We start from the raw sequence: 14,258 nt of genomic DNA on the forward strand, positions 1-14,258 counted from the left end.
GTTGATGTATACTTATTGTCTTCCATGGCAGTACCATACGAGTAAATATTAACATTTTAATTTCAATTCGAACCAAAAAGGCTAAAATTTTAACCTGAAGTAAACTTGAACAATCAAAAAATAAGAAGTTAAAACAATCGAGGCTAAAGTTGGGGATTAAATATTGTGTTGTATTTTGGACAACAAAGTACATATAAATAATACATTTTATCTCTGATATTCTATTGTTTTATAGATAAATGTATGTACATGACCTACTCAAACCACCGCTCTTCATGTATATTTGTATTTTTCATAGTTGCTTTGACCTGCAGGCTACTATCAAAATGTTGAACTGACTCTACACTTAGGGTAGAACTTGAGAAAACGGACTTTGTAGTGGAAGCTTTTAAAAATAAAGTGACATTATGAAACATGTAATGAAGACCATTATGTTCAAAGTGAGGAAATTAAAACAAAAATTTATATTATTATATTGACAGCAGTTTTTTTTCAATAAAAATGTAACTTGTTAATTGACTTACCTTGTCATTGGTCATTTATTAAATTATTTTTAAAAAAGCAAAAAACAACTACAATATCTCTGAAATGATATAAAAAAAGATGCTTGAATTTCTGATTAACAATATCTATGTATTTCAGGAGACCACTTCTTCCAAAAATCTTTTTGAATTTCCATGGGTACCTATTGCGCCCCGTTAGAAGCAGTCCTTTTTTCATATGAACAGAATTTGTTCAATATCTCATAAGTGAAAAATTGATTGATTGTATATTGTTTAACGTCCCTCTCGAGAATTTTTAACTCATATGGAGACGACACCACATGCCGGTTGAGAGCTGCAAATTTTATCCTATGCTCGGCACTCCGGGTCATTAATCAGTGAGGGATCTTTTTCGTGCCAGCACCTACTGCGACACGGGACTTCGGTTTATACGGTCTCATCCGAAGGACTGGTCTCCATGTCTCACAGAGGGATTCGAACCCGCCACGTAAGGATTGACTCCTTGCTTTGCAGACGCTCTAACCACTGCGATACGCGGGCGACGGTATGACAGGATGAAATGCTGTCATTATGTTGTCTTAAAGGTTACAGAAAGTCCAAGGGCCATGACAATCAATGGTTTTCCAGTCCTTTCAGTTGCCTGGATACTGTGGGTTCATCCTACAGTCCGAGAACTACTAGTAAGTAAAGAAACTAGAAGTCTCTGATGAAACTGTAGCTCTATAGCTTTATACTTATAACAAGGTTCTTTGGTTTGAATTTTTGCAATAGTAAAAATACATTTGTCGTTTATCTATATCAGTGTAGTCTACTTGTGTTTCAGGTTATTTGGAAATCATACCAAAAAATGTAGGAAAAGTAGCGTTTTGAAAGTATTGCCCAGAAATATCTATTCTAATAATCATTTCAACACCGCTCATCGAAATCAAAAACAGATACACAGAATTATATAATGATTCTACTTGCGTGCTAAGTTGTATTTAAATCCGGCCAACCTGTCGGAGGAATGGCAATTTGAAAAATTGTTAACAGGCCGACGGACAAAATTTGATCTTACTCAGAAAATATTCTTACAGGCCAAATAAGTTGGGAGACATGAACGCCATGTGTAGATGATAGTTGAATGTTTTCATTATAAGGAAAGTTGATGATGAAATAGTGAACAAGAGATGTTTGTAAAACACTTATGCCCCCCTTCCCAAGTCATGATCAATGGGATTTTTATTTCTGAGTCAAAGTGGCATAACTCTATCCAAAATGGCTCGATCGTACCCAAAATAAAACTTGACCTAGATATTGTTAAGATAAATCAGTATACCTAATTTAATTTCAATATGTGCAACCTCAGCAAAGAAAATGAACGAAAACTGCAAATAATTGTAATTTTTCTAGGTCCAAGGGGAATGATTCTGTTCAAAATGGCTCGATCGTACCCAAAACAGAACTTGACCTCGATATTGTTACGATAAATCCGTATACTAAATTTTATTTAAATATGTGCAACCCCAGCGAAGAAAATGAACGAAAACTGCAAATAACTGGAATTTTTCTACGTCCAAGGGACATAACTCTGTCCAAAATGGCTCGATCGTATCCAAAACAAAACTTGACCTAGATATTGTTATGATAAATCAGTATACCAACTTTCATTTCAATAAGTGCAACCTCTGCCAGGAAAAAGATCGGAAACTGATGTTGGAAGGACAGGCAGCAGCAAAGCAATATGCTCTCCCTTCTTCGAATGGAGGCATAAAAATCATCTTATTCTACCATATTCGAAAATACTTTGGCCCTGTTTGTTCGTTTGTCTGTCTGTTTATCTGTTTGCTGGTTAACATTGCCATTAATTTTTGATTGGTTGGAGCAATGACTCATATTTTACATGTGTATTCTTGATAGATAAGACATTTCTATAGATATCAACAAAGAATGGGCGGACTTAACTGGCCGGAAAAAATGCCGTAAATTTAAGTTTAATTTAAGTTTCACAAAATGTTTATTTTTTTCCATCATATAAACTCCCGATATCTTAACCGTGTATTCATGGTACGGATGTGAATTTTAAACGCTTTTTTAGAGGTAAACTAAATAAATATCGAAGGCATAGTGCCTGAAGATTTCTTGAATATCAATAGATAATCAGGGTCACGCGTTTTTCATCGTCTGAATACATAGTCAGCACATGTTTGTCGGCTGTTCTTAAGAAAACTGTAGTTGTATATTGAACAAAATAATGTTATATTAAAAGGAGAAGAGCCGACAAAAGTGTGCTCACACTTAATTTAACAAAAAACATGTTCGAAAGAAACTTCTAGCTTCCATTGTTATGTCTTCGATTGACCTGTTTAATATTACAATTCATCACGTGATGTCCACCTGCGAGTGTACTCGTGAAAACAGTTACATTGTATTCTTCAACCTGACCTCGATCTAAATTATGTCTTTGAGCGTGTTTTGTTGCCGTTTTCAGAATTCGGCAAAATAAATATTGTTTTAATTTTGCGTGTCATCACATTTTTAAACCAGAAGTCTCTGTCGAGACTGAAGCTCTACTGGTTTGTACTTATAGCAAAGGAAGAGAAAAGTACTTCAGCAGTTGGGAACTGAAACTTAACAACAGCAATAGATAGAATAATGATCCTTGATAAAGTCTCTTTATGTTCTTAGTGTAGTCTACAAGTTTGCGAAGTTATATTGAAATCAGACCAAAACTGTAGGAGGAGTAGCATTTTAAAGGAATTTCACAGAAATTTCTATTTTTAGTTACCACGGCAAAACCGTTTATTGAAATCAAAAGCTGATAAACAGAATTATGTATCTTAGTGTAGTCTACTTGTGTGCCAAGTTATATTGAAATCAGACCAAAACTGTAGGAGTAGTAGCATTTTCAAAGAATTTCACAGAAATGTCTATTTTTAGTAACCACAGCAACAACGTTCATCGAAATCAAAAACAGATATAGAAAATTATGTATCTTAGTGTAGTCTACTTGTGTGCCAAGTTATATTGAAATCAGACCAAAACTGTATGTGGAGTAGCAATTTAAAGGAATTTCACAGAAATTTCTATTTTTAATAACCAGGGCAACAACGTTCACCGAAATCAAAAACCGATATACAGAATTTTGTATCTTAGTGTAGTCTGCTAGTGTGCAAAGTTATATTGAAATCAGACCAAAACTGTAGGAGGAGTAGCATTTTAAAGAAATTTCACAGAAATTTTTATTTTTAGTTACCACGGCAAAACAGTTTATTGAAATCAAAAGCTGATAAACAGAATTATGTATCTTAGTGTAGTCTACTTGTGTGCCAAGTTATATTGAAATCAGACCAAAACTGTAGGAGGAGTAGCATTTTCAAAGAATTTCACAGAAATGTCTATTTCTAGTAACCACAGCAACAACGTTCATAGAAATCAAAAACAGAGATAGAAAATTATGTATCTTAGTGTGTCTACTTGTTTGCCAAGTTATAAATATTGAAATCAGACCAAAACTGTATGTGGAGTAGCAATTTAAAGGAATTTCACAGAAATTTCTACTTTTAGTAACCAGGGCAACAACGTTCATCGAAATCAAAAACCGATACACAGAATTTTGTATCTTAGTGTAGTCTGCTAGTGTGCAAAGTTATATTGAAATCAGACCAAAACTGTAGGAGGAGTAGCATTTTAAAGGAATTTCACAGAAATTTCTATTTTTAGTAACCACGGCAACAATGTTCATCGAAATGAAAAACTGATACAAAGAATTATGTACCTTAGTGTAGTCTACTTGTGTGCCAAGTTATATTGAAATCAGACCAAAACTGTAGGAGTAGTAGCATTTTAAACAAATTTCACAGAAAATTCTATTTTTAGTAACCATGGCAACACCCTTCATCAAAATCAAAAGCCGATGCACTATTTTATGTATCTTAGTGTAGTCTACTTGTGTGCCAAGTTATATTGAAATCAGACCAAAACTGTATGTGGAGTAGCAATTTAAAGGAATTTCACAGAAATTTCTATTTTTAGTAACCAGGGCAACAACATTCATCGAAATCAAAAACCTATACACAGAATTTTGTATCTTAGTGTAGTCTGCTAGTGTGCAAAGTTATATTGAAATCAGACCAAAACTGTAGGAGGAGTAGCATTTTAAAGGAATTTCACAGAAATTTCTATTTTTAGTAACCAGGGCAACAACGTTCATCGAAATCAAAAACCGATACACAGAATTATGTATCTTAGTGTTGTTTACTTGTGTGCCAAGTTAAATTGAAATCAGACCAAAACTGTAGGAGGAGTAGCATTTTAAAGGAATTTCACAGAAATTTCTATTTTTAGTTACCACGGCAACACCATTTATCAAAATCAAAAACCAATACACAGAATTATGTATCTTAGTGTAGTCTACTTGTGTGCCAAGTTATATTGAAATCAGACCAAAACTGTAGGAGGAGTAGCATTTTGAAAGAATTTCACAGAAATTTCTATTTTTAGTAACCACGGCAACAACGTTCATCGAAATCAAAAACTGATACACAGAATTATGTATCTTAGTGTAGTCTACTTGTGTGCCAAGTTATATTGAAATCAGACCAAAACTATAGGAGGAGTAGCATTTTAAAGAAATTTCACAGAAATTTCTATTTTTAGTTACCACGGCAACACCGTTTATCAAAATCAAAAACCGATGCATTAAACTATGTAACTTAGTGTAGTCTACTTGTGTGCCAAGTTATATTGAAATCAGATCAAAACTGTAAAAGGAGTAGCATTTTGAAAAATTGTTTACAGACAGACGGACAGCTAGACAGACAGACAGACAGACAGACAGACGGACGCCGGACGCATTACTATCGCATAAGCTCTTCTGGTCTCTGACCAGTAGAGCTAAAAATGACATCGCTGTAATATGCTTAACTTGCACGTATTCGAATTTATGGAGAGAGAGAGAGAGGGATAGAGAGAGAGAGATGTCAACAATGACGCCGATCGATAGCCCCGCCTCCTATAAATATTGATTGTGTGACATAAAATCCAGTTCGGGTACATGTCGAATTCCGGAAGACGATACTCATGTATCGTTGCTTCAATTTTGATACATGACAACATGGCATTGTTTTTCTACAAATGATCTACCTAATATAACCAAGTATATGTAGCTCTTTCCATTGCTCGTAATATATTTTGGATTCACTTCATTAACAGCTTGGTAGTGGAGTCGCAAAAAGATCCAAAATAGGGCGTTAAGTCCACCCATTCTTTAAACTCATGACCTTGGCGTTTGACCATAATTTGTTAGAATTTACCAAACTATAACTTTGATCATAACTATTATTTTGAACAGTTTGTGATAAAGCTCTTATTCTTCATATGTAGATTAATTGTAATAATTGGATATAATTGTTTTTTTACATTGACCTTTGAGATTAACCCACTATAACAAAAACCTTTAATATTGGATATAAATTTAACCTTGACTATAACTTTTTAAAGTTGGTGCAAGGGCTTTATTATTTTGCATGACTTTTGTAATTCAAATGACCGAGTCTTTGCCTGGGTACCTTTAATATGACCTTGATCTTAGAGTTTCACCAACATTTAAAACAAATAAGATAGGCCATAAATTTTTCATGGTTAATGCTAAGGTTTTCATATTTGCAAGGCACATTTATTGAAAACAAGTCATCTCGTTGGCACCCCTACTAATATGTTCGGAACCTTTATTTTTCGGTGTTCTGCAAATTCAGAGAAGCTCTGGCAGTGGCTTTGGTGAGAGTTAGCGAGACTACAGCGAGATAGGGTAAATTATTCACGGAAATGTGGCTAGGAAGTGACTAGCACGTGGAGACATGGTAAACAGAAAAGTTATGTTGCGTTTCAGTTTTCAACGCCCTATAATATCTTTAGAAAAGTACTCCAATCGATCTCTGTTGAATAAATCTCTCTTGAATTCATTCAAACTTAAAAAAAGTATTCTCTTTGATATAATTTTCAACAGTGAGGAATTAAAATTTCTTTTTTGGACAAATATTTTTGCATGGGAACCGGGGTTATATTTTTTAGCGTCAGATTAGCAAATGAGGCACCAGCATATGACTTTAACTGACAAATTAGCTGAATGACAATTGCATTATGGGTTACTACGAATACTACAGGAATTTTACGCTTGAAAAAAGGAAAATCTTATGGCGATCGGAAAGGCACAAAGACAATTTTTTCCGTCCATTTCTTAAATGAAAAACATTTTTAATTCTAATATTTTCATGCTCATAATTACAAACAGTTCATTTGTTTAATAAACGTGGAAGTCTATAGGTTTCTCAAAGTCATATAACGCGATCTGCGTCTGTATTAATTCCCTTGTACTATCGGTGAATACAATATTGTCAGGTGGATTCCCTGATCAAACACGTGATCAAGAGTATACATGTAATTATGTAAAAAAAAAATGTTTTGTCCGTTTAAATGCACATTAAGAGATGCTGCTCGTTTTCTGTACCTTTGAAGCGCTGGTGTTCGTAACTTGACATCAACTACATCTAATCTTAATTTGTAATTTTATTTCATAAGAACATTTTTTGCACTCCATTGATATGACCATAGATTGACTTGAACCACGTGTTCGAAGTAAAATGTAAACATGTATTTGGCGTAAACGATGCTATTCATTCTACGATTGGTCAGTTGCTCGTGGTAAGATCCTCTGTGCGCATTAATAACAACTAGATATCATTGAGATGGTGGCCATCTCAAAGGTCCCCGCTTTTAGCAATGAACATGAAAATGTAACATAGCTGAAAAGCGTTTATTTTGAAGGTGTTTGAGATTAAAGGGGACAAAAAGTATTACTCCCTGAAAAATAATACAATTAAAAAACTTTTCGAATGTATCCTCTATGAAAATTGTTGTATACCCTATATCATAATATGGAAGGAAAATCACAAGTGTTCCAAATCCAGTCAATTTGTTTGAGGCTGAGGGACTTAAGGGAAAGAAATTATGCAGCGAAGAAAGACTTTAAAAAGAGAGGGTATTTTTGACCTTGACCCTTGACCTAGAAAAGTTGTTCAAGGACACTGCACATTCACTGACCAAAGGCACTCTTGTGAGTGAAGTATGAGCAACATTGGACTAATAGGAGAAAAAATATGCTCCGAACAAGGATTTTCACATAATTCTGATATGGTCTTAACCTTTGACCTAGAAACATGGTTCAAGGTCACTGCACACCCTTCACCCAAAGGCACTCTGTGAGTGAAGTATGAGCCTAACTGGACCAAAGGGAGAGAAGATATGCTCTGAACAATGATTTTTATATAATTTTGCTATGACCTTAACCTTTGACCTAGAAACATGGTTCAAGGTCACTGCACATCCCAAAGGCACTCTGTTTGTGAAGTATGGGCCAGATTAGGCCAAGGAAAGTAAAAATATGCTCCAGACAAGAATTTAAAAAGAAAGGCTATTATTGACACTTGGCGCTTGAAACTTTGCTCAAGGTCACTGCACACCCTTTACCCAAAATGTATGAGCCAGTTTAGGCCAAGGGGAGAGAAGATATGATCCTGACAAGGATTTTTCATATAATTCTGCTATGACCTTAACCTTTGACCTAGAAACATGGTTTAAGGTCACTGCACAATGGTTACGCAAAAGCACTCTGTGGGTAAAGTATGAGCCAGATTGGGCCAAGGAGAGAGAAGACATGATCCGAACAAGGATTTTTCATATAATTCTGCTTTGACCTTGACCTTTGACCTAGAAACATGGTTCAAGGTCACTGCACACTGCTAACCCAGCGGCACTCTGTGGGTGAAGTATGAGCCAGATTGGGCAAAGGATATAATCCGGACAAGGATTTTTCATATAATTCTGCTATGACCTTGACCTTGAAGCATGGTTTAAGGTCACTGCACACCGGTTACCCAAAGGCACTCTGTGGGTGAAGTATGAGCCAGATTGGGCCAAGGAGAGAGAGGATATGATCCGGGCAAGGATTTTTCATATAATTCTGCTATGACCTTGACCTCTGACCTAGAAACATGGTTCAAGGTCACTGCACACCGGTCACCCAAAGGCACTCCGTGGGTGAAGTATGAGCCAGATTAGGCCAAGGAGAGAGAAGATATGCTCCGGACAAGAGATCTCAGACGGACAGCTGGACGGACGGACAGACTGACCACTATAGGGCGCCCGCCGAGCGGGGCCCTAATAACCATATATGACAAACAAAGGTTTGTCAGTGTAGATGATATTACACATTTTTTACCAGCGTATCGGTCGCTAGTGAGCTCTAATTTTCGCCGTAAATAATCACAAAAACAAAGATAAAGTATAAAACTATATTGTCATTTACCCCCCCCCCCTTTTCTGTTGAAAATCATGAAAGTCTTTCAGAAAGGTCTGGAGACATATTTTTCACAGGACATGTTTTCAAAAGAAACAGACTATGGCGATTTCCTGTTTACTGCCAATTTTATTTATAGAACTTTATCTTTAGTATGTGTGATAAATAACAAAAAACTTAAGTGACATTTCATTGCCATACTCACAGGTACTTGTGGACAGGACCCCCCCCCCCCCCACCCCTCAGCCCCCAATATATGACCCCTACCTTGTAAAAATTTTTTTTTACAATTTATATTTATTACACTTCCTTTTCAAATATACAATGCGAAAAAATGCTCTGACGTTGTAAGTAAGAAAACACGAGAGAATAAACAACTCTGGTATGGAGGGTGTATTAGATCAACACGGGTTGCTAGTTTTGCAGTTCAACCCAAGACACACACCCCTTTTAATATGCTATTGCAGTTGACGAAGATCTTGCAATGATAGAGGATATGGATTTGAAATTGTATTTTTTTAAGGCAAACCACACTGTTTATATTTAAAAATAGAAAAATATTTTTCAGATTTTATTTTCTTTAGATCAAGTCAAAGTGCAGAAAACGTAAAAATTATTATGAGGAAGATCTGATCGCTGCTTATTGTAAGAAATACAGCCTTCAAACTCAATGTCCCGCGTACTATCTTGTGGGACGAGGTGTTAAAAGGAATTCGATTCTCTATCGGCAAAGATCGGCACAGGATGGTGCAAAACCCAGGTTTTACTTGAAGATGAGAAGGAGCCAATTGATTTTGCACAAAACCATGCATGTAAGGCGAAACCGCTTTTCTGGGAACTTGGCCAAGAAAAGTGGTACGCATTTTAAGAACGGTTGTCTTACAGAATGTGGCGATTGTTAAAGAAGAGAGGTAATAATCTCAGTTTGACAACTCCAGAGTCCACGGCCTCTATCAGACATATTAAAAATGATGTCTAGGGAGAGAGCGAGACCCTACTTTATAAGCCTCAAAGCTGGGCTGGACAACAACGAATTTGCAGGGAATTTGGCGCATCTTATTCGAAATGTGGATGATTCATTCATAATACGAGGGGTGATCAAAAAGTTCGCGAACTAATTGAATAACTTCCGTAAAAGGTACAATGTTTGGTTTCAGTGTTGATTATATTTTAAATTAGTCCTCTCCGATTTTAATGCACATCTGTCACCGTTCTGCTTATGCGCAAATCACGTGATATAGGCGGTCACGTGACTACCTCCGTAGCGTTCTGTCACAAAAGCTGAAAGATTTTTCTGAGTTTTATGTTTCTTTCCATGTAAGTTAAGTTAAAACAAGAACCGTTCATTTGTCAGAAACGGTCAAACCTCGGCAACAGAATGGGTGGATAAGAATATCCTTTCCAAAAATAAGCATGACGACCATCAAAACCCAAATCTTCTGTCTCGGGAAGACGTTTGTTCAAGGTGGATAGAGAATGGGTGCCTCCTTTTTATTTAAAATCTAAAGTAAACGATATCTTAGGTATTTGATAATTATATTATTGTTGAAATATTCAACTATTTATCAGAGTGAAAATTGGAGGTCTTTGATAGCAACTTGCTTACTTAAAAACATCTCTTTTCAATCTTGCTCTCACTGGGCAATATAAGTATCATTTTTAACCATCTGCCTTCTATCACTAAAACGATCAATCCAATCATTGATTGAATTTATAGGAAGTCATTTGTCTTAATAAGCTGTGAACAAATTATTATACGCTACTTCAAAGGGATTTCTATTAAATAAACCATAAATTTTACAGTCGTTTCTTGAACGAGTTCGACTGAGACAACCATTTTTCGTCACAAGTGACCTACATAGTGACGTCATTTTTACATTGTGACGTCACAAACAAGGAGCAAAACTTTATTCAGCATATGCTATTTATAGAACTTGTGTATGGCTATGTGTGTACCATTTTTTTTTTCTAATCCGTATTGTGGTTTTTAGATATAGGGATAGTTCGCGAACTTTTTGATCACCCCTCCTACAAGCTAGAACTATATGGGTTATCAAGCTTTAACCGAGGAAGACTAACTGACAAAATTAGTCATATTTTTATCTGTTGTAGTGTTGATGATATACAAAATAAATATGGGCGGTTATAATTCGACACAGACTTTTTATGTCAACATTAAATAAATTACAAATTATAAACTAAATAACATCGGTAGTAATATTCGCTGTAAAATAGAGCAAAACCGTAAAAGAAATCCTAGATGTTGAAATTTAGAACTGTTACGTTGATTCATATTATAAATTCTGGCTTAACGTTTTGCTTCGTCGAAAAGAAATTCAAGAAGATAGGCAGACATCATTGAAAACGATGACATTGTAGAAAGTCACGAAGCAGATCTCGATGCAATTTTGTGTTATACTCAAGGTTAATCCCGAATAAAATCTAAGAATGTTGGAGATTTTGAAAAAAAAATACCCCGGGAGGCGTGCTTGTGTGATTGATTGTATGTTGTTTACCATCAAGGTGGAGGTGGAGACGCCACCACTTGCCAGTGGAGAGCTATAAATTTTGTCCTATACCCGGCATTCGGGGCCATTGAGCAGTGAGGGATCTTTTTCTTGCCAGCACCTTCTGCGACATGGGACCTCGGTTTATATGTCTCATCCGAAGGACCGGTCTCCCCGTCCCACAGTGGGACATTCTTAAGACAAATGTTCATTTCAACTGCACATGTTTTATGCGTGTTTCTGATCTGATAATTTTTTGATGACGTTCGTGATTTATCGGAGAATAATGTTCGCGGCATTTCTTTGATCTCATCAATAACCGTAGTAGAATTCAATATATTACACAAGAAGGATTAAGGCTTTATTTGATTTTTTTGTAACCTATGCATTATAAGAAAGAACACCATTGATTGATACAGCTAATACACTGTGTTAACGTCTCGACGCCTGATTGGAGCATTGTTTACAACGTTAGGTGAAAGAACTTGATCCTAACGTCGTTGGTTCGAATCCGAAGAAGGGACGTTAAGTCTTTCCTTCGGATTTTATACCTATAAACCGAGATCCTGTGATGCAGCAGTTGCTGTCACGGTAGAGACCCCTGAATGCTCGAAGAAGGGACGTTAAGTCTTTTCTTCGGATTTTATACCCCGGTACCTATAAACCGAGGTCCTGTGATGCAGCAGATGCTGTCACGGTAAAGACCCCTGAATGCTCAAAGGCCGTAAGTGTCCAGCATACATGTAGGTCTAACTTTGCAGCCCTCAACCGGCAAAAGTTCGAAAGGTTCGTGGACGATATACTGCTTTCAGGAAATTCAAAATAAGCACAATATCATGTGTAAACAAACTTAATTTGTTGATTTGTGTATTTTCATTCCATTCGATTTCAAGAAATCAATTTACTTCATTTTAAAATCAATATATATTTTGTAACCACAGAGCATACTTAACGGCAATGTAATGTCAAAAACATAGCGTCAAGAATATCCAGTCTCATCGACTTGTTTGTTAATAGCCTGCTAGAAATTATTCGTATGTAGATCATTCTCTATCCTTTCAAATCAACTGTATAAAGTAAATACATAGATATTGTCAATCAGAAATTCGTGTGTTAAATCAGATTGTTTTGAACAAAATATTTTAGCAAACGAACAAAGGTAAGTAAGTTTACAAGTTCCGTTTTATTTTAAAGAAGTTATGGTCTATGACGCCAAAAAAGCTCTACTTTAAATAATTGTGGGAAATATTAATGTATAAATTATTGCTAAGTCGAAGGTTTTGATAATTAATTTTGAAAGAAAAAGTAATTAAAAATGGTTTTAAAGTTCTTCTGTGTTTTAAAGTATGCGCGGTGTTGTACAGTAAATAAGGAATTATCAATGTATTTAAATTAGGAATTTTTCTTTTCTGCTGTTATTATTTTAACTAGAAGTAAACACAGATGCTTGGGAAAAACCCGCTTTATCCTTTAAAAGTTTTAAGTTTATGAAGATAACATGTAGTTATGGTAATTCAAATTCATTTCAGCTGTTGTGAATTTAAAAACAATACTTAAAACTGACACAAGACTTTGAAGAATATCTTTTTAAAAAAATAATCTAAAATTTCTTGTACCTGCTTTGTCAGGTGATACCAGAGCATATTTATCTAATTTATCTAATTTTTTTTTCACTTCTGAATTATTGAACGCATAGAGATATTTTTTTTAAAACTGCCCCTAAATCGTGCAATGAGATTTTCACATCCATTTGATACATTTACCTTTTAGACGTTGACAGAAGTATAACTAGAACAATTAATCTGGGTAAGAGATTAAGGTCACGGATCCCACTGTGGGGCGTGGAGACTGGTCCTTCTGATGAGACAGTATAAACTGAGGTCTCGTGCCGCAGTGTTGGCACGAAAAAGATCCCTCAATGCTCAATGGCCGAGTATAGGTCAGAATGTTGTAGCTCTCCACGGGTAAGTGGTTGCTTCTCCATATGCCCTTTTCTTTACTCCTCATTAAGATATTAATGCCCTGTTCACACGGAGAGTTTAATTCGCAGTAAATTAATGCGAATCAAACTAATGCGAATTAAATTGTGTTCACACGACAGCTGATGCGAAGTAAGTTAATGCGAATTAAAATTTTACTTCTGCAGCCCGGCGTCAGTACGGCTATCATGACGTCATTTGCAAATCACGTCACCCTCTGCAGAAGCAGATCCATTTGACATAATGTCACAGTGTCTGTACACACATTTTAATGATTAACAAAATTTTCCTTAGTTTTTCACTCAAAAATAGCACAAGTACCTATAGCTGACCATCGACAAGTGGTATTTGACTAAATTTTGCCATTACGCATGCGTCAGAATTTAATTCGATTTAGCTTCGCTTAGAGTTCACACGGTGCTAATGCGAAGTAATTTAATGCGCAGTAAACTAATTCGAATTAAAATAATTCGCATTAAATTCTCCGTGTGAATGCTGAGCGAAGCTAATTCGCAGTAACTTTACGTTTAATTCGAATTAAACTCTCCGTGTGAACAGGGCATAACAGTAGTGAAGTAGAAACTTCAAGAGTACTGTGAAACAAAATATTCAAAAACTTTAAAAGTGGTGTATATCAGATGTGGATACTTAAAAATTCCAAGGAACTTTTGGACAATTTGAAATCACAAGATTTTAACAAAATCAACAGCTTCAAAAAAACCATAATTAAAATCCAGCCTTTTTGATATCATAGGACTGGTGCTTTTTCAATAAAAATGAACTCGTAAATTTACTTACCTTGTTAATGGTCATTTGCAAAATTATTCATTGTTAAAAACATTCTGATTGTACACACAAGTATTCTAAAATTGACATCAAAAAGATGCTTGAATTTCTGACTGACAATATTTATGTTTTTTGGAGACCTGGTCTT

This window comes from Saccostrea cucullata, unplaced genomic scaffold (genome assembly GCF_032062105.1).
Source record: "Saccostrea cucullata isolate Sc308-1 unplaced genomic scaffold, CSIRO_AGI_Scuc_v1 ctg71, whole genome shotgun sequence".
Classification (NCBI taxonomy): domain Eukaryota; kingdom Metazoa; phylum Mollusca; class Bivalvia; order Ostreida; family Ostreidae; genus Saccostrea; species Saccostrea cuccullata.